The sequence below is a fragment of the Condylura cristata genome, unplaced genomic scaffold (genome assembly GCF_000260355.1).
Source record: "Condylura cristata isolate star-nosed mole 26May11 unplaced genomic scaffold, ConCri1.0 scaffold00015, whole genome shotgun sequence".
Taxonomy (NCBI): domain Eukaryota; kingdom Metazoa; phylum Chordata; class Mammalia; order Eulipotyphla; family Talpidae; genus Condylura; species Condylura cristata.
Genome location: NW_004567116.1, coordinates 41,972,209 through 41,995,322, shown reverse-complemented (window position 1 = coordinate 41,995,322; position 23,114 = coordinate 41,972,209).

The window sequence follows — 23,114 nt, the reverse complement described above, 5'->3', positions numbered from 1 at the left end:
TCTTTAACCTCCAATGTGCTCTTATTTTTTAAAGCTAAAAGAGAGTATGAGGATTAATATAGTCCTTTTTTTCCTTTTTAAAATTTAACAAAATCAAAGCCCAATGAAGTAAAGAAATCCCTCCTGACCCCTGCCATACACAGCCAGATTTAATGGCAGAGCTGGACAATCTGGATGGGACATTTTTCTTCAGGTAAACTGTAAATCAGGGGTAAAGAAAGGAACTAAGATTCATTGTGAGTTTTGCTAGGTGTTTTATATATATCAACTTATTTTTAGAAACTTACTTTTTTCAGTGTGGTAAAAGATACATAAAACTTACCATCTTGACCATTTTTAAGTGTTCAGTTCAGTGGCATTAAGGATATTCATATTGTATGCTTACCATTACCCATCTCCAGAACACTTTTCATTTTGCAAAACTAAAACTCTCCACCCAATGTACAGTAACTCCCTACTCTCTTACTCCTCCACCCCAGTCCAAAATTCTCAAGGTTCACTTATCTTTCGTATGTATCAGAATTTCTTTCCTTTTTAAGGCTGACTAATGTTCTACTATGTATATGCTACATTTTGTTTACCCATCCATCCATCTATGGGCTGCTTCCACCTTTTTGGCTATTATGGATAGTGCTGCTGTGAACAGATATGTACAAATGCTCATTTGAGCCCTTGATTTCAGTTCTTTTTGGATTATACCCAGAAGAAGATTTAACAAGTCATATGGTAATTCTATTTTAATTTATTTAATTAATTTATTTTAATAATATAGTTTATGTTTACATCATTTTATGCGTTTTTCCATCTCAGTTGTAATCCCCTTGGATTTCCCATCACCAGATCACCCATGTGCCATCACCAAAGTCCAGTGCATTTCCCTCCCCCCACTGTTTTTGATCCCATTTCCCATTCCACCCCCATAAATTGTCTCTATTTTAAAATTTTTAAGGAACCACCCAACAGTTCTCTGGAGTGGCTTCACCATTTTAATTTGCACTAACAGTTCTCCGGGGTTCCCATTTTTTGTATCCTCAATGGTACTTGCTACTTTCTGATTTTTGATAGTAGCTATCCTAATGGAAGTGACTTTTATTTGTATTTCCCTAGTGCTAGTAATGTTAAACAGATTTTCCTGGTTTGTTAGTGATTGTCATTTTTAGAGATGTCTTTTCAAATCCTTTGCCCATTTTAAAATTAGGTGTGTTATTGTTGTGTTTATCAGGACTTTTAATATTTTTAATATTAATCTCATATATAATTTGCAAATATTTTCTTCCATTCCATAGTTCAACCACTATGGAAAACTGTTTGGAGAGTTCTCAGACTGCTAAAAATGGAGCTTTTATATGACCCAGCAATCCCACTCCTAGGTATCTACCCAAAAGACACAGAAACACTGGTTCAAAATGACACCTGAACCCCCATGTTTATTGCTGCTTTATTTATAATAGGAAAGACATGGAAACTGCCCAAATGCCCAAAAGTAGATGACTGGATTAAAAAGATGTGGCACATATACACAATGGAATATTACTCAGCAACCAAAAGAAGAAACAAATAAACACATGCCGTTTGCAGCAACATGATGGGGCTGGAAAAGATCATGCTTAGTGAAATAAGCCAGAAAGAAAAGGAAAAATGCCAGATGGTTTCACTCATAGCAGGAGTATAAAGGACCAGGCGAGAATTCACTACTAATAATGAACAATTATATACCAGAGACATTTTATGGGGTTAGGGTGGGGAATGGGATCAAAGAATGCAAGGGCGTGGTGGAGGGGGGAATGCACTGGACTATGGTGATGGCACATGGGTGATTTGGTGGTGGGAAGCCCACAGGGATTATAACTGAGATGGAAAAAGGCACAAAATGATGTAAAAATAAACCATTATATTACTTAAAAATTAATTATTTAATTTAAAAAGATACACATTAACCTCATTTTCTGAATATTATAATCCTGAATGTGTTACAACTTTTATTGACAAGAATACAGATTTGACATATCTCTGAGAAATTATTGAAACAGGTCCTTTGTAATCTTCATAGACTAGAAGCATAAAAGAAATGGGGGGAGAGGCAAATTTATAATACAAGGTGAGAAGAGGGAAATGGAGGGGGAGATTGGGGAAATGCAAAGGCAGCGAACCCTAATCAGAACTTTGAAGCAGTTTAGAGTTCACTGGAGAGCCTTCTCTGTCCATCTGTGCCCCTCCTCCCTCCTCTAACTGTTTCTCATGTCTCCAATTTGCTGTCTCTTTTGAAATTCTTTGAAGAGGATCATTTAAAGCAGTCTGTCCCAAACTGTTTTCAAGCTTTGTCTGGCAACTCTGACTCTGTGCTCAAGCTATGTTAGTTCTCATTGCTCCAGTGCCAACCCTTACCTTCACACACCGTGGTCACATTATCATGCTGCCTTTAGTGAGGCCATTGGGCACATTCATCTCTACATCTCCATGACAGGTGGCACAATGCCAGCCAGAAGGGTGGATAATTAGTAAATATGCTGAAAAGGCAGCTGGACTTTTTTTGTTCATCTTTAATTATTTATTCATCATCACTATATATTCACATTCATAATGATGGTGAATACATAATCATTCACAGTCATCCAGTATATACAATGTAGTCTTACTTTCAGGGATTTTTAAAAGTAATGCAATGTAGCTGTCGCAGTCCAGTGATTACACCTGATGTGTCTCAGGAAAAGACAAGTTTTTACTCGTTCTTCATACTTCAAGCAAGATACTCCACCACTTTAAGCAACTCAGTATGTTTATATACAAAATGGAAATAAGAACATTACTTCCTAAGTGCTTGCACACTGAAAATCAGACAGTGCCCAAGAGTAAGGAATTCAGCACAGTGCTGGCATATCACGAGTTAGCTATTTGACATTTGCCTCCATTGCCGGTATGTTTGTTCCTGTTGTGACACACCCTGGCTTGGAGAAGGGGGGCTGCAAGTACCATGGCGATCATTTTGCCCTGGGTTCTGGGCAATATCAATAGTCACTCCCGCGGCATGTGAGTCCTACAGAGAGCACTCATGTGATCCTGTCTGACTCAGCCTCTCCGTGAATGGCTCCTTTACTTCCTGCTCCCGGCATTGTGCTTTTATGGGTTAATTGCATGGGACTTGATACTTATAAGTCTAGAGACTAAGGAATAATCCAGATAGCAAAAGAACACAAAACTCTTTCATCTTTTCCAGATTGTGCAGTTCTTTTCACTTACACTTAACTGCAGCCTTTTCTGTGTCCTGCTCACATTTATTGTGGCAGGTGAATTCAGGTTGATAAGATCACTGAGGCTTAATGGAAGCTCATCTATACTGATGCCTCATTTTCAGTTTGTAGACACTGTGAGGCACTTTGTGATAAATGATGCCTTGTAAATCAGAATACAACTAAGGGTCTCTTCAGTGTTTCTTGAATTAAGTTTATTATGTGTGGTAATTTGCACCTAGAGGCTTTTGTTGTTATTTGTTGTAGTGACTGTGGCAGTAATGAGCCAGCTTCTAACATAATTTGGCACATGCCCCAAAGACAGTTTATTTGCATTTGGCAGGACTCCATGGTGCACCCTGAACAAATGAATCAGCCTATTTGGGATGTGGGGACACTGACTCATCGGGAGGCTGTGAGTCTTGCTCGTGATACCCAGTGATCCTGAGGTAGGGGAATACCAGAGTGCCTTGTTCTATTCTTCATTGGATTATTCCTATGAGTATCAAATCCTATGTAATTCACCCATAAAATCACAATGTCCGATGGGGATGGGAGATGAAGGGTGGGGGCTGACAGTTTCAAGGGGTAAAGAAACAATTCAGTGAGTGCCTGAGTCAGACAGGAATCACATGAGGTGCTTAATATAGGCCTCACATGTAAAGCAGGAGTAGCTATTAATATTCCAAGCAATCCTGGATTCTGGTCTGTTTGCAGGACTATCTGCTTTATTGTAGCAGGTAATGCCTTTATCTGGCAGCTTCATTAATCCAATCCCTTTGAAGAACTTAAAGCAAATGTTTTGGAAAGATGAAATCTTGAGTGGTCCCAAAGCCAGTAAACTAAAGCTTATAAACCTTTGATTCTCACAACAGCCATCTAAGATATACAGCACAGGTGATAATTCCTTCATGAACCTTGAGAAAGCAGTGGGCCTTTCCTGAGGTCACACAATAAACAGGAGGCTGAGGTTGAAACCCAGGTTTTCTGATAGGTCACTACTAAAGATCCTTCAGTATGAAGCTAGAGCATATAATAATTTATCTATAGTTCCTGTTCCTCTACTGTCATTGAGAGATACTTAGAATCTAGAAAGTTCTGGAGGTTCCTAGCCAGGTCTGACTTTAAAAAGACAATCTCTTAAAAAGACAATCACAAGTCCTCACTTTGCTGCCTAGATCTTTATATGTATGATTAAGTTACTTAGCTGCTTCATGCCCCATTTCTTCATCTTTGCAATGGAAGAAGAATAGTACTTTCTTACAGGATGGGGGTATGGATGAAATGAATTAATATGTGTGAAGTGCTTAGTTCAGTGGCTGGCCCAGAGTCAAAGTTACTGTTAAGGTAAACATCACACATCTTGGAGAAACACCAAAATAATCTCCCTCTTGTTTCTCTCTCGTGTTTTTGTGGTTTTTTTTTTTTTCTTACATCATTGTTCATTTTTGTACAGCATTTGATTTCTCTTCTCAGGTGGAGTCCCCATAAATCTCCTATCACCACCTCACTTGTGACCCATCACTGTGGTCCTTTGTGCTCTTCCCTGCCCTCTTTTGACCCACTCCCTCACCATCCCTTGTTGCATACCTCAGATCTGTCATTTGCTTCTAGTTTTGTCTTTCTTATTGAAGAATAATAGGGAAGTACTTCATCTTCTCCTCCTTGGCTGGGACATTACAGTAAACACCATGGGACATTCAGTTGGCTGTGACCTCAGTGCAGGACATCTTAGGTAATATTCCACCATGTGACATAAACTTGGAAACAAGCCCTGGTGGCGGGTGTGTTGTGGTGACATACATTTGGAGAAGTGTGATCCCATACCTCTGAATCATACACCAGGTTGTACACCGGTGTTAAATTTTTTAAAAATTAAGAAAAAGAATTGTTTCTCATCCGGGAACTGGGTAATCTTATTCATTTGTGGCAAAGCGTGAAGCTAATTTCTATCAATAGATAAACTGGATAGCATTGTTTATTCGATAAAATTAGCCAGAACTTTCTGTTACTACTTCCCTATTACCTCTTCCTCCTTCCAGAATCACAGGTATCTGGTCTCCATGAGCTTTTGGGAGCTGCCCCCTCAGAGCCACTCAGTCAGATTGCCTTTTCCCTGGGTCCAGTTTCCTCAGTCTTTCTGGGTTTCTGGCCTCTTCGGTAAACTAATTGCATTTTAGGAATTTGTAGAAAGAGCTAACAAACAAATGTGCTGAGGCAATAAACTGAGCGCCAACCACTGCCCATTGCAGGGCATTACACAAAGTAGTGGCTAGATGAAAATGTGTTGACTAAATCACTTCTGATGTGACACCTTTACTGTCCTAACCATGTGCTTCTTTAAATCCTTAGTTCAAATGCTTTGTTGTAAAATTGTTCCCATCAAGTATGAATTCTCCGATTTCTATAGTCTGAACTTAATAGGAAAGTTTGCATATGTAATGTTTGTGTTCTTTATTTAGGGACAGGGCGGGAGGGGGGGAACACCTTCACTTCTGATTCACACAACAAACCCGTCAAGGCCATTATTTTCATTTTATAATAGAAGAAACTGAAGGTTAGGTTATTTGAAAGACCCCTTTATGTAGCTGATAAGTAACAAAGCTGATGCCAGAATTTACTATCAGCTATTATTTCTGCTGCTGCGTTAGTATAGGCGAATGTGTATTTTATTTAGTTGTATCCACATCTTAATGGCGCCAGTACAAAAGAGGCACATTTAACCTTAGCACTATTTTTTACTACTATTTATGCATCCCCGATACCGATGCCTGAAATTTAACAGTTTTACTAGGGTTCTTCTGTGCTGGAATCAATAGAATGTAGTGATAGAAATTCACACAAAATCAGTGTAAAGAGAGAACATTTTAGGAGGGAGACATATCAAACTTTTTTTTCCCTGTGTAGCATGCTCCTGAATGGGCTGTCTTACTTTCTAAAACTAGTCTGTAGGGCACAGCCCTTTCTGATGGTTCATACCAGACATATAATACAGCCTTCATTCGCTCTTTCCCATAGCTGAGACATAGCTCCAGCCCACAGTGAGAGAACAGTGAGGTCGAGCACAACCACTTCTGGGCCTAGGTCCTCCTCAGCTAACTGAAATTTGTCACTATTAATATCTGCGTTTCTATTAATACTTTTTTCTCTGTGAGCTAATTTAAATCTTATGTTCTCCAAGCTATTCTTAACCACACATTCTTGGGCCTGGGCCTGGTTCCCAATTAGCAGATCATAACTCTCCATTTTGGTTTGCATACTCCAGAAGTAATAGGAATTTTGCCCTTGTTAATGATTCTCAGAGGAGAGGTAGGGCTCTGTTGGAATTTGGAGTGGGACAATTCTTTGTTATGCAGGACTGTCCATGCCTTGTTTGAGATTATTTTCCCTGTCCCCATTCTCTAGGGCCTGCTCCAATCTCTGTGACAACTCAAACCTATCACAGGCACGCACATCTCCAAACACTCTGAGGGTGGGCAGTTCTGCCTATCTCTGCCACCTGGATCCATGTTAACTCAAAACCTAACCAGATTGGAATTAGAGGTGGGGATGATCCCTTCTGTGTCTTCAGTAAAGGTTTTCAGTTTGTATAGAACCCTCATCTTTGTGAGGTGGGAAAGCTGATTAAGGCCCTGAAATAAGATCTCCTTGGGGGTTGGGCTCCAAAAATCAATTGAATTTCACTGTTAACTGCAAGATTTATTATCCTTAAAATGACATGAAGGCTGTGGGAGGGAGTTAGGGTAATGGAATGGGGAATGACTTAATGAGAATGGGGTTTCTTTATGGGTGAAAATACTCTTTAATTAGATAGTAGTGGTAGTTGCACAACCTTGTGAATACACTAAGTCACTGAATTGTACATTTAAGAGGTAAATTGTATGGTATGGTACATGTTATATCAGTTCTTTTTTAAATTGCAAAACTCTTCTTGTCCTTAGTTTTTCCTCCAACTACCATCCAGTTTCCTAAGCTTGAAACTTAAAAAAAAGTACTTAGTCACTGTTGACTCTACTTCACCTCAATCTCCATTTCTAGTGGGTCACTGTGACCTAATTTCCTGGCAGTTCTCATGTGCCCTTTTTTTTTTTTTTCTCTCTACTGTCAATGGCCTTACTCAGACTCTCTCCCTCAGTGTCTACTAATATGACCAACTTTCAAATTCTCTCCCTGTTTCTAGTCTTTTCCACCCTCATCATTTCTAGGTTACTGCCTTCCAGTGACTACTTCCTCAACATTTTATTGTGAATATAACACACACACCAATATATATAAAACGTAATACAATAAAGGAAAACCCTGTATGTCCCTTTCTGGTCATACTCTTCTCACTCCATCCCACCCTGTCCTTCCAAAGGACAGTGAATTTTGTTGTGGTCATCTTCTTTCTTTTTCTCATAGTCTTTTATCATGATAATGTGTGTCCTTGAGCAATATGCTTTGTTTTTGAGGTCACATATTCAACCTTGCTTCCTTCTCTCAATGTCATGTTTTTATGATTCACCATATAAGTTGTTTGCTTGTATCCCAGTTCTTGTATGCATCAACAAATAAATCTTTAAAAAATAAATAAATAAATAAATAAAAAAACCACCTAGATCGGATCCTATTTCTTCTGATTTCCTAGGTGATTAAATCATGCTCTTAATGGGAGGCATTAAAGATCTCCCATGATCTGATTTAATGTGTTTCTCCAGCTTTATTAGCTATGACCTCTGCCCCCCCTCCTTTTCTGTAATCATACAGAATTTGACATTTCCAGCAAATGCCATGTGTTTGTGTGTACCCTTGTGCTAAAAATCTGAACTCTGTCACTACCATTTCATCTAGGCATGTTGTTGGACTCCTCAAGGTACAGTAAATTAGTTTTTCTGTGTTCCAAAGTGTTCATGCCCACCCTTCTCTGCCTTTTGGTTCTCTCTGTATCAGCATAACATATAACAGTTAGTAAACATGGACATTGAGCCAAGCACTGACCTTTTAAATCAGAAACTCTTGGCATGTCCTCTAGGTAATTTTGACACATGTTAAAGTTTGAGAACCACTGTAGAAGCTAAAAAAAAAATAGAGGAGTTCATGAACCCACTTCTCTGTAAGCTAGGTATTGTCTTTGAACATACTGTCTTCACAAAAGACTTATACAAGAATGTTCTTAACTGCTTTATTCATAATAATCCCAAATTGAAAACCTAATTTTCAATCAATAGGTGAACGATATACAAGTTATGGTTATCTCTATAAAATGGTTATCTGCTATAAAAACCCAGACAGGAAAGGTGTTCAAAGGTCACATATACAGCTGATGGTATAGTGATAGACAACAGGTCAGTCTAGGGCTAAGATGGGAAATGGAGATTGACTGGAATTGGCACAAGGAAATGGTTTGGAGTAAAGGAAGTGTTCCATCTTGATTTAGAGTTAATATATGTTAGCCATAAGCAGATAAGCCACCAGTTATTTCACCAGCAAAATGGGTTTATTTGGAACCACCAAAAAACAACTTAGAACATGGGGTCTCTTGGTGAAACCCTAAGAAACACCCCCACAACTAAAGAAAGAAAATTCTTATAAAAAATTGAGAGGAGTTCATTGGAAGAAACAGAGTTTGAAATATAGTGATTTTTCCATTTGTTGAGATCTGGCATCTCATTGGCTGAGCCATTGCTCAGGAGGAAGAAGCCTTCTTCCTGTATCTGGGGCAGCAAAGCAGAATCACTTCCTGTTGGAGAAGCTGGTCTTGAAGTTGAATTCTGTAGTGTGCTCTGAGTGGCTGTGCATTAGAACTCTCTGCTACATTCCTGACCTTAGTTAAGTGCAGTTTCTGTAATTAACTTTCATATATGGTATGTGTGTGTACATACTTGTCCAAACTTTTTGACCTGGAATCTTAAAATTGATGAATTTTACTGTATATAAATTGTAACTCTATACTGTTGATTTGTTATAGGGCAACTCAGTGCGAATTGGACTGCCTGACTGTGGGTCCTCACCTGTGCTCTTAAAGAGACTTACAAGATTCAATTGCAGGCACACACAAAAAAGGTTAATAATGGGCTTATTTACAAGAGAAAGGGAAATAAATAATGCAGGGAAAGAGAGAGATAGGTTAGTTAATATGTCCTACTAGTTCTGCTGACCTGGGATCCCAATAGCACACTGAAAGCCAGCAGAGAGCTGGCGAAAGCCAAGGGACAAGCCACAAGCCATGAGGCCATGAGAGCCCTAAAGCCCACATGTCTGGATTTATATCCAAAAATGGCTGCTTGACACCACCTTCAGATCCCAGCAATCCCCTCTTTGGTAAGGCTGTAATTTGTAGTTCTGGTGTTTGGAGTGGAGTCCACAAAATCTATATCTGTAGCGTTTGTTCAGGATATCCTAACACCTTAGAGCAATAAATAAAGGTGTTAGCCCAGCGATCATTCCTCTGATGTTATATACTGACTTCTTATACATTAACAAGATTTTTTGTAATAGATCACATGGAGGCCATGGAGTAGTCCCTACATGGGACTGTTTTTAGCCATGCATACTTCAGGCAGTTAGATTGATATAAACTGGGTCACACAGGCGGGTCATAGAGCACTTAGTTGAGTATCTAAGTTCAACCTCAGAATTATATTCAGTTTTTCCTCCCATTCCTTGAATTACTTCCCTGTGTGTTTTTGTTGTCATTGTTGAATAGTGTAACTAGCAAAGAAAAGTCAGACTCTAGAAGGTCCCCATGTCCAGCGTATCCTGTACTTTAGAAGTAGCTTTTCACGAAGTTTGCTTATAACCAGCAAATTCCAGAAAGCATTGGGCCTTGTGCTCTTGGTTGGGTATATCCAACCAAGGAAGGTCAGTCTAACACAATCAGGCAAGAAGTCCCACCTGCCATCCCCAACCCTTTTCTTCTCCTGTGGTCTTAAAATGCAGGAGATTAAAGAGAATTAAGGACTGACACATTCATTATAAATTAGGACACCCAGACAGGAAAAGTGTTCGAAGTTCACAGGCCCAGCTAACTATCTAGAAACAGAGCTGGAAGTACAACCTAGATCTCCATGGCCCACTGACTCCTCTTGTGCAGCTTATTAAGTTGTAACCACATCTTACTGACCTCTATTGCAGTATGGAGCAGTGTTTCTCACAGTGGGATTTCCAAATGTTCTATAATAGTCACTTGGGTTTGGATCCCTGGATCCACACAAGACCTACTGAGTCTGAATCTGTTGAGACTGGGACCTGAGAATATTTGCATTTGACACGGTGTCAGTGGTTCTGATGTACACTGAAGTTTTCAATTCCACAGTGGAAGCAAGGCATTTACACAATTAGGTTTGTGTTTAAGAAAGTGTGAAATCAGGCCTTTGGGGAAACTGAAGCCCGTGAGTTTGGTACTCTCTTATTACAGTCAGAGAAGCCTTTGTCCTTTAAAAAAGAAAAAAACAGGTGTCTCTATATCATGGGAATTATTCGTCTACCCTTCCCCCAACACTGCCCTGGTTTTAACTGATAACCTTTGCTTAATTCAGCGCTTTAAGTACAACTTAAATCAGAGCATTCAAGGACATAAAAGCAAGACTTCTCAATGGAATGACCTTTGTTTCTCCAAAATGCAAAGGGTTGGCAAGAATTCTTTTTTTTTTTTTTTTTCTTCTCAATGGGAGAAGTAATTCCACTAATGGATTCCCTGAGTCCTGTGCAAAAAGACTGACCTGGTCTTTGGGGAATCAATCTCATAGAATTCAGTCTGCGCAATCACTCTTCCATTTCCCAGATGTGACCCTCTCCCCCTCATACATGTCAAATTCATTTTAGCCCTTTGTCTTTGATACTTTACAGTCATGGAATTGGTTTTGTGCACTGAGCAAAGCTTGTCAGATAGCTGTGACTATGTTTCTCTCTCTGGTTAGTAGTAACACAGCCCATCTACTTGTTCAAACTGGAAATCTTGGAGTCTTACTCCCTGCCCATACTTAGTTCTGCACCAAGGCCAGTCAGTTGAAAATCTGAAATATGTCTTATACATGTATGATGCAAACCACCATTATTTCTCAAACTGTTATTTATCTGGGCTCCCTTCATAACATTTCCCACAAACAGTAATTCTTTGTGTAAGCAAGATTCTCAAGCTTATTTCACCACTCACTACTGTGTCAATTTATTTAATTACCTCCCTATTGAGGCATCTTGCTCTAGATAAGATAAACTATAAATATAATTAAATGCCTTAGGAGACCCCAGTATGATCTGTCTCTGCCTTACCCTCATGCTTCTTTCTATGTTGCTCACTATTCCAGACTTACATACAACCTATCTGAAACCCCCCAATCAGGACTGCCAGTGTTTTCATGATCAGTCACAGACCATTCAGGGCTATGACAAATTTGAGTTTGTGAAAAATAGCACTCTACTTTCTTGTGTCAGCTACCATACTGCCAACTACTGTTACTTCTATTTAATACCATGTTTCCACATTTTTGTCCTTTTTGTTGGTGATTTCACAGTGTAAAAGTGTCCTCTGAACATTCTACTGAAGTGCTGTCTAATGTTCCTACAAATATTAGACCTTATGGAGATACAGATAAGCTTCATTCAGATTTGAATTATAGTGCTCTTGGCCTCAAGTTTGATGTTAATGAATCAGCAACAGATATTAAATAAAGTATCTTTAAGCAGGAACAACATTATGTTGATTTATTGACAAAAATGTGACCAAAGGCTTAAGGAACTTAAACATGTACTTCCCCCGAGGAAGAGTCATTCAGTGTTCACTAATTCCGTGTTCATGATGACTTTGTAGACCCTAACTACCCTGAATAATGGTAGATACCCATATTCATATTATTCTCTTTGCTTGAAATGTTCCTCTCCAGCACATTTTTATTCAACTGGCAAAACTTTGAAGACTTAATCTAAATGTTACCTGTGATCCGAAACTTTCCTTGACTCCTCCAGGTCAGAGTGGGTCTCTGTTCATACTGCTATTAGAGCACTGACCTTAATGTCAAAAAATGACTTAAAAGAAAATTTAGGTGATACAAATTATATGTAATGTCCCATGAACTACTCCCTAAACAATAGGGTTAGAGTCATCTTCACATAAACTGCTTGAGCCTTTTACCTGTGATCTTTTCCCAAGTGTTTGTGGTATCTGTGCCATCTCCTGCTGGAGAGAAATGGTTACAATACTGGAAGTGATAATTAGAAGATCATCTGACTGAGATGTTTTGTCTGTTTTTACCAAAAGAAGAATAAATAGAGGGTTTTGTTTGTTCCTTTAATATAATTTTCATTGTAGATTTATATAGTACATAGCATTACATTTACACTGTGAAAACTGCTGGAGATATAAAAGTCCTTTATTCAGAATGTAGTATCTTGTGGAAGATACAGTTTATTCTGTGCTCTAGGAACAAATAAGATTCATTTGAAATCAGTGAGACACTATATTACTCATATGACCATATCATGGGCATATAACAATGCTGCTCTCTCCTAGAGGATTTGGATTTAAGGAGTAGAAACACTGGAGTAGGAGCTGGGCCCTACATTCTTATCTCTCTGTTGCCATCAGCCATCACCAACTAATTATGAACTTGACCTTGAATAAACTCTGTGGCCAGTTTTTCTTTTTGTGTGTCAACAGTTATTATACATTAGCTTCTCTTCAAGTTCCTTCTGGATCCTCTGGCCCACTGTCCTGGAAGAGCTAGGGCTGTGATTTCTATACATAGGTTAACCTCTGTCAACCTTATTTTCCTCATTTATAAGAAAGGACATTTTTATTTACCCTGCAGCACTGGCTTGAGCATTAGATGTAATAATGATTATGAAGCGCATGGCATGTAGCAGGAATTCAGAAGTGCCACTCTTCCCCTCCTTCAGAATAATGTCTCTGTGGTCCAGAATAGTCAAAGAATTCCTAAAGGATAGTGAGATGCTCTTCCTCCCTCAGTAAGTTGTTGTTGTTACATGACTACTGAAGTCTCTTACTGTTTTCTCTTAGCTGCTATGAGACATAAGATAGTTCTAGAGTACGTCATGCTATCATGTATTAGGATTCAGTTGCACATTATGTCAGAAGAAATTCTTTCATGTCTTTGTGAGTGCTTGAGTTACAGTTGAAACCACCTCACCACCAGGGAGTTTCACAAGAGAAAGATGAGTGAATGAGAGTGAGTTACTGGCAATTTTTTTTTTTACAAAGCAAAAAACTTTGAAGGTAAACAATACCTGAAGATGCAGGTATTGTTTTTAGTACCCCTCACTCATAAGTCCCATGGGCTAATATCCAGTTATAACTTCAGTTATACTCTGATTAGCTTTAAGCCTCACTTGACAAAATTCTCCAGATTTGTTGACAGTTTTAGACTATACCCTCTTCAGATAGAGAGAAGAAGACACACCCATTTCTAGAAATTACACAAAACCTTCTTCCAAGAAATGTATTGACCCTCCTACAACTTCAGCCACAAGGCATGTGAGATTTGGTATCTGGAAAGATGGCTTGAGACTCTGAGAAGTCCTTAGTCATCAAATAAAAGTTCAGTTATCTTTGGTGTAACACCTGAGGTAGGGCAAAAGACTTTGGGGTTTGGGAAATATTTTCAGTTGTCAAGGCTGCAGCTCAAAGGGGCTTCTAGTTAATGCTTGGTTATTCAGAAGAGTAGTCTCCTGTTCTAGAAGTCTGAGTTATCTGGTTAAATGAGGTGTTAACATTATCAGATTTCCTTGACTAAAAATACATAAGATGTTCAAGGTTGCAACAGACGTTAGTCCCTTGTCTAGACACTGATCTATTGCTTGAGCCCATCTCCTGTTGCTCCCTACCCATCCCCAGTATTCAATTCAAGTTAATCTTGCCTACCATCTCCTTCTTAAACAGTTTTGCTGGAGTACCTTCACTCCTGTTTGCTAACAAATTATCTATGGCTTCTTTCGTGACACTGCAGATTTGAATAACTGTGACAGATGATATCCCCTGAAAACTTAAATGTTACTATTTACTATCTGCCCTTAACAGAGAAAGTTTGCTGACCCTTGGCCTTGGCTATCTGCTCTCAATAGCTCCAGTGCTGAGTAGTTCTTCAGTTTCCAAGGGAGCCACTTTGGATCACTCTTTTAGAGAATTCTGACTTACACCAAGCCAAAATCTACTTTTCTGCTTCCACTGACTCAATTTTAATACACTAGGTCCTTGAATAATATAGTCTCATTCAATATCATTTTGTTATAATGATATCAAGAAATAGATTTAGTCCCTATGGATGATGTTAAGTGGAATCACCCAAAATAAGTCAGTGTTCTTCCGTGTTAGAACACTACTACCATGACTGAAAGCAGAACCTCATTGAATTCTGGTATCAGAAGGTTTCAGGTCCCTCCATCACTTCCAGAACTGAACTGTGAGGTCAGGCCACTGTAAAACCAAATTGGAGCCCCACTAAATTTTCTAGGTACCAAAAGCAACAGGGAAAAGTCATGACCTCACTCTGCATGTTTTGAGTCCTTGGAATCACAACCAGAGAACAGAGACAGACTCATGTGGGACATGCACTCTGGTCAGCAAGGGGGAGTGATGCAATATCTGGGTCATATGTACCCATGGTGCATGTCTGTGGTCTGGGTGATTGTGAAATGGTTTGTTTTTGACAGGATTTGGGTACAAAAGGAAATAGTCAGTTCTGTTTTATCAGAGAATGTACTGACATTCCCTTAAGAGACACAAAGAAACTCTTTCTTGAGAGAAGACCTCTATGCTATATATTTCGTTAAGGTCCATTATGGAATAAAGCCATTGCATTGTCTTTTCCTGACTCCTTGCCATCTTAGCTCACTCTGCAACAGCTTCTGAAATAATATTCCTGCCCTTTTACTTTTCCTTCTTCTCACTGGTCTTTCTCATTTTGCTAGATAAGTGCACAAAAAGAGTTATTTCTCTGCTGATCTATATTCTTCAATGACTCATTCCCAATAAAAGGAAGATAGAACTTCTTAGGGTGACATTCAAAGCTTTCCACCTATCAAACTCTTCAAAAAAGATTATTCCACATTTTCTGAACCTGTTCTATGTTTTCCACATCCAGGCCTTCCTCATACTGCATGCTCCATAACAAATGTTGCTTTCTCCTTCCTTCCCAAAACCATATAGCAAACCATATATATGCTTCACTGCTCACATTCATTCATATTTCTCTCTCTCTTTCTCCCTCACTATACCCTCAACCACACATTCTCTAAAAGTTTGATTCCTGCTTCAGGGCTCTAAGTCTATCTTTATGACATTTCTAAAACTCTGTTTCATTTTAGTGATATGTATTCATCTCTTACCTTCCTGAAATATGTGTGACACCTAATACTTGAGGGGAATGTTTGGATTTTGCATCATTTTTCAAAAAAATAAATTTAATTTTTCAGTTAAGATAATATAAGGATTTCCTTCCGTCAGGTATCACCCAACGTAGTGCACCTACCACCACATCACTCATAATCCACCACCATAGTCCACTTGTGTTTCTTTCCCTCTTTGTTCTTCCCCCTCTCTCCCCTCCTGCTACTAAGTGCTTCCATTCTATAGTCAGTTTTCAAGGGTTAGTTTTAAGCTTGTCTTTATCTTACTTTTCATTTGGTTTCTCTGTATTCTACATATTAGTGACACCTCATCAGATATTTAACTTTCTCCTTCTCACTTACTTTACTTAGTATTACCCCTTCCAGTTCCAGACACACTGCCATGAATGACAATAGCATCTTTTTGATTGATGGGTAATATTCCATTGTGCTCATATGCGTTCATTATTCTCTCTCTTTCTTCTTCGCCATGCTCTTAACTGTACATTCTCTAAAAGTTTGATTCCCTGATTCTTGATCCACTTACCTGTTTGGGGGCACTTAGGTTGTTTCTATAATTTAACTATTAAAAATAATAACTGCAATAAATATGGGAGTCTTGCTTCTTTTATTTATCACTCAAAGTATTTGTTTTACTGAACACCACATGAGGAGTGCATTGATTTAACATAAACAGTGAAGTAGCAGGAAGAATTGAATGGGGCTAGTTAATTTGAGTCTGAGAGACAAAAGGTATTACAAATGCAAAAATGTAGAACTCAAAGGAGTTGCTGTTGTATATATGGAGCAAGAAAGACAAAATAATGCCTCCTTAATGATGAGATAGTCACTAAATTGAAAATCTGATGTCTTTTTGTTTTGTTTTGTTTTTAACAGTAATTCTTGCCATTTATGTGATCTCGGAATCGCTTTAGGCTGCTTTAGATTTAGTAACTATGTACTTGATCCCTGTCAGAGTCCTAGGTACTTTCACATATGTTAATATCACTTAATTTTCAAAATAATATTAATTGCCTATGTTCCCCTTTTATATATTTCTCCTTTTGTATATTTGGTTATTGAGCCAAAGAAGTTACAAAAATTTCCCAAGGTTGTTGAGCAAAAATTAACACTATAATTTGGGTCCTTCACTTTCTAATCTTAAGCTTTTCTCAATATGCTCTACATCATCTATTTCATCCTGCTTTATTTCTCTGCATTTGTGCTTTTTGGTTTGGGTTTTTGTTGACTTGAATGAATACTGCCTCTTCCATTTACTTGGTCTACCCCAGGAATTTGACAAAAATTATATCCTTTTTCCTTCTTTATATTGGCTATTTGGTATGCTTTAGTGATTAATATTGTTTATTACTGAAATTGAAAAAAATAGTCTCATATTGAGACTATTGAGCTATTTAATCATAAATTTATTTATATTTTAATAAGATCTGCTTAATTGGTTCAATAAATGAAAGTACATACACCATGAAAGACAGACTGTGCATGGCTGTGGGGAGGTAGAAAATAAGACCATCTATTCTGAAAGAGCTCTAGAAATTGGAGCTTTGGGTAAATGGTGACCAAAATCAATAATATGATCAGGTGTAGTATTCAAGTATATTCAAGACTTTTCAAGACTTTGGAGAGTTTAAGAAGGAAGAAGGACAATTCGAGTATGGAGGTAGAAAAGTATTTGGCATGTTTAGAAAACAGTGAAATTTCTTCTTGGTTTACATAATTAGTGTGTGTGTGTGTGTGTATTGAGATGATTAGGAAAAGTCTATGCTAGATAACAAAGGCTTTACCACCAATGGAACCTAAGTGACTATGTCAACTGAAATAGTCATGTGTCTCAACAGCATGGATACATTCCAAGAAATGCATTACTTGGCAATTTTGTCATTGTGTCAGTGTCATAGAGTAATTACACAAGCCCAGATAGCAAAGCCCACTGCACACTGAGGCTACATGTTGTATACCCTTCAATCTTTGGTCCATCATTGCCAAAACATTGTTAAGCAATGTATCACTATATACAATGGAATATTATTCAGCCTTAAGAGGGAGTAAAATTCTGACACATGCTACATCATGGATGACTGTTGAAGAGTCACACTAAGTGAAATAAGCTAATCACAAAAGGAAAAATATAAAATCCACATATATTAAGTGTTTACAGAAGTCAAGTTGAGAGAAAGTTGAGTCTTGGTTCCCAGGACTAGACAAAGAGGAGGATGAGGACTTACTCTTTAAGAGATATAGAATTTCAGTTAGGGATGATGGAAATGCTCTGGAGAAAGATGGTGTGGATGTCTATACAACAGTCTGAATGTATTTACTATCACAGAAGTTAAAATGTACAGTGATTATAATGGTAAATTTTATATTATGTATATTTTACCACATTGAAAGTTTTTTAAATTTTTAATTAAAAAGCAGTCCATAGAATTTGGACTTTGGGGTGCCAGTGGTAAGGAGGAATTGTGTTTTTAGATAGTGGGGGCATAACAGAACCAGAATTTGCTTTAGGAAAATTAAATTGGAAACATCTATAAGTATTAAATTAGGTCAACAGGTTAGGAAGCTCTAACAGTAGTCCAGACTATATGTAACAAGTGCTTGAAACAGAGCCCAGGCATAACGTGGGCCACTCTGAATGGTGTTGTGGTAAAGAAATCAGTACTTGCATTTTGATGAATATATGTACATAACTATTTTGATATATACCATAGGAGTAGAGTTGAAGGGTCCTGGCTATGCTCAGCTTTAGTAGATACTTCCATAATTTTCTAAATGAGAGCTTCAATTGTTTGACATCCTTCCCATGATTATTATTGTAAGTCTATTTCTTTATAACCATTCTAGAGGTTGTATAATGGTTTTAATTTGCATTTCCCTAATGGCTAGTGAAATTGAGATCTTTTTACATGCTTGTTGTCATTTGGATGTGTCCTTTTGTGTAGTACCTATTTAAGTCTTTTGCCCATTTTTTCTATTAAAATAATCTTTTTCTAGATGTGGTACATATATACAATGGAATATTACTCAGCAACCAAAAAAGAGAAACACATGTCTTTTGCAGCAACTTGGATGGAGCTGGAAAAGATCATGCTTAGTGAGATAAGCCAGAAAGAGAAAGAAAAATACTGGATGGTTTCACTCATAGAAGGAGTATAATGGACCAGGCGAGAAAATAACAAAAATAATGAACAACCATATACCAGAGACATTTTGTGGGGATGGAGTGGGGAATGGAATCAAAAACGGGGGGGTGGGGGGAGGGAAAATGCACGGGGTTATGGTGATGGCACACGGGTGATTTGGTGATGGGAAACCCGCGGGGATTACAATCGAGAAAAAAAATGTACAAAATGATGTAAAAATAAACTTTTGTAATATAAAAAAAATCTTTTTCTTACTAATTTGTAGCTTTTTTTTTTTTAAAGATTTATTTGTGCATACAGAACTGGGGTACAGGCCAGAGGCTCAGGGGCAGTGAGAGGCTTCACCAGGACAGAGTGGGGAGCAGAACAGGCAGATCGACGAAGTACACTGCTGAGGGGAGCAGCGGGAGGGTCAGGAGAGGTCTGCCACGCCATGTGGGCACCTCCGGGGCAGGCGGGAATCGAACTCATGTGGAAGCGGCTTTTAGATTCTCAGTGCTGTGCTTTAACCTGCTGCGCCACCAGGGAGGGCCACTAATTTGTAGTTTTTATATGTTCCGACTATGAGTCCTTTACTCAATATACATATTGCAAATATCTCTTGCCATTCTCTTTTCATCTACTTAATGGTGTCTTTTGATTAACAAAAATTAAATTTAATATAATAGAATTGATTCTTTTTTTCTCTTGTGCTAGTGCTTTTTTTGTATTCAAGAAATCTTCCTCAAAGACATGATGATAACCTTTATTTTCTTCTAAATACCTTGTTGTTTTCACATTCACACTTGGACTTATAATGATCTGAAACTTTCACACATGGCATGAAATAATAATTGAGAATATTTTCCCATGGTATTGGAATTGACCTCGTTGCAATTGAAAAGACAATTGTTTTCTTCACTGTACTTTTGTGTCATGTCTTTTCAAAAATCTAGTAACCCTATATGCATGTTTCTAGGTTCTTCTTTTGGTCTGATAATCTATCTCTTAGGCTCTGCTTCTAATCTCATAGACAAGGCTTTCTTCCAAATGTTATCATTGATAACACTCATCTACCCCTGAAAGTGGAACATGAAATATTTTTATTTATTGCAGCAAAATTAGTTATCCCAAAAATTACTGACTTAAAGCAGAGATATTTATTATTTCACATGGTTCCTGTGAATTAGAAATTCAGGAGCTGCTTAACTTATTGGGTCAGGATCTCTCCTGAAATTGTAGTCAGAACTCTGCCTACAAATGCAGTCCACCAAAGGCTTGACTGGGCTGAAGTCTCTATTTCTTAAAATGATTCATTCATACGTCAGGCAAGAGGCCATGTCCTCACCATATGCAAGTTCTACTTACTACTGCTTGAGTGTTCATACAACATGGCAGCTAAGAGACTAAGACTTGAATGTCACACATTACCACTTTATCCTATTGGTCATCATTGTTCAGAATAAGAGGGGACTGAATAGACTAGCAAGTGAGACTCTCACTGGAGGCTATCTGCTATATAGATAAATGGCAGAAGCTGACTGGCACATTATTTATATATATCTTTTTCCCTCTGGGAACTTATATTCCCCACAACAGAGCTCGCCTTTATTGCCAATATTTCCTATAGCTGATTGTAGTTCAGTAGGTACATAAATACTGGTGACTCTTAGTTCACTTCATTTTGTGCCCTTCTGCTCAAGAACCTAAATGCTAACATTTATTCATATTTTCATAGTGTGATTCCTTAAGAAGCTATTTTCAATCCTGAATGGGAAGGATTGAGGACAGCTGGACTTGGTTACACTCAATAGCCAATTATGAACAACCCTTCTCTCATGATATTTATTTTTCAGAGAAATACTCATTTCCTCCTTAAGGTTTTCGTTAATACACTTCCTATCTGTGAACATTTGAATTATTTGAATTATTGCTTTTCTAAATTAAACTTTGTTTTGAGATCATTTTAGAGTCACAGTAAAAATAAAGAGATTCTATGTCCCCTCTATCAGTTTACTCCCAGTGGTAACATCTTCCAAAACTATAGTACAGTGTCACAGCAAGGATGCTAATGGTGAGACAGTCAAAAACTGTAGTGTTTCTACCTCTATGAGGATTCTCACACTACCCTTTCACAGTCATATCTCCTTCTGTACCACTCCTAACTCCTCCTTAACCACTGATAATCACTAATCTGCAGTCCATTCCTAAATTCTGTCATTTCAAGAAAGTTAGTGAAATCAATAGATAACCTTATAGAATTGGGTTTGTTCACTCCGCACAATTGTTAGGTCATTTAGGATTTTGCATGTGTCAGTTCCTTCTTTATTGTTAAGTAGTATTCTGTGGGAAGGTTAATCCACAATTTATTTCACCCATTGAAGAATACCTATATTACTCCAGGTTGAGGTTATTATAAAACTTACACATGTACAGTTTTTGTATGACTATGAATCTTTTTTAAATGTTATAATAGTTTATTTTTACATATTTTTGTCCATTTTTCCATCTCAGTTGCAAGCCCCTTGGGTTTCCTGTCACCAAATCACCCATGTGCCATCACCATAGTCCAGTGCATTTCCCTCTCCCCCACTGTTTTTGATCCCATTCCCCACTCCACCCCCACAAAATGTCTCTGGTATATAACCGTTCATCATTATCATTATTTTCTTGCCTGTTCTGTTATATTCCTGCTATGAGAGAAACTATCCTGTATTTTTCCTTTTCTTTCTGGCTTATTTCACAAAGCATGATCTTTTCCAGCTCCATCCATGTTGCTGCAAAAGACATATATTTCTTTTTTTGGTTGCTGAGTAATATTCTATTGTGTATATGTACCACATCTTGACTCTAAATCTTTATTTCCCTGGTATAAATTTGCAGAAGTACAATTTCTAGGTCATGAAGCAGTTACATGTTTTGTTTTAAAAATGCTAACTGTCGGCCCTCCCGGTGGCGTAGCGGGCTAAAGCACAGCACTGAGAATCTAAAACTGCTTCCGCGTGAGTTTGATTCCCGCCCGCTCCGGAGGTGACCACATGGCGTGGCAGACCTCTCCTGACCCGCCTGCTGCTCCCCCTCAGCAGTGTATTTCGTAGATCTGCCTGTTCTGCTCCCCACTCTGTCTCTGGTAAAGCCTCTCGCCGCCCCTGAGCCTCTGGCCTGTACCCCAGTTCTGTATGAACAAATAAATAAATCTTTTTTTAAAAAATGCTAACTGTCTTTACAGAATGGCTATATCATTTCTGGCTTTCATCAGCAATGTTTGAGTGACCAATTTTATTTGACCACCAACATTTTATTTTGCTGTAATTTTTGAAATTTTAACATGCTTTCGTCATCTTTTTTCAAAAATTGTCTTAATAATTGTGCTTTGTTTCCCTTTTGATATATATTTAGAACACTTTTGCCTACTATTATAAAAACTCATTCTAGGACTTTAATAGAAATTGTGCTAAATCTGAGCATCAATATAGGGAGATGTATTTTGTTGAGTTTTCAAATATACCTCTCCATTTGTTTAGGTTTTTGCCTTTTCATAATTGAACTTGCCTGTCCTGTGCATGTTTCATTTTTAAAGTGATTATAAATGGCATTTTTTTTATTTCTGTGACCACACATTTATTTGCTAGTATATAGAAGTGAATTGATTTTGTGTGTTTATTTCATATCCTGTGACCTTCTGAACTCACTTATGAGACCCAGTAGTTTCAGTTATAGATTCCTTTTTCTATGTGGACAATTACATCATCTTCAATTAGGGACTTTTTTTCTTCCTTTCCTATCTATATACCTTTGATAGGCATCCCTTGCTTTAACTTTTCAGCATTTTAATGATGAAAATAATAGTCCTTGTCTTGCTCCCCCAATCTTAGGGGAAAGGACTCAGTCTTTCAGTACAAAGAGTAAGGTTGGTATTGTTCTTTTCATTATGTTCTTTATCAAACTGCTCTTTATCAAACCCCCCCTCAGATTTTTTGAGAATTTTTATCTCAAAAAATGAGTATTGAATTTTGTCCAGTGTTTTTCAACATGGATTGATATAACCATGTAGGTTTTTTCCTTCTCTAGCCTGTTAATATGGTAGGTTATTTTGATTGATTTTTTTTTAAAGATTTATTTATTTATGCATACAGAACTGGGATACAGGTCAGAGGTGCAGGGGCGGTGAGAGGACTCACCAGAGACAGAGTGGGGAGCAGAACAGGTGGACTGACGAAGTACATTGCTGAGGGGAGCAGCAGGCAGGTCAGGAGAGGTCTGCCGCACCATGTGGATCACCTCCAGGGCAGGCAGGGATGGAACTCATGCTGAAGTGGTTTTAGCTTCTTAGTGCTGTGCTTTAACCTGCTGCGCCACCAGGGAGGGCCACTAATTTGTAGTTTTTATATGTTCCGACTATGAGTCCTTTACTCAATATACATAT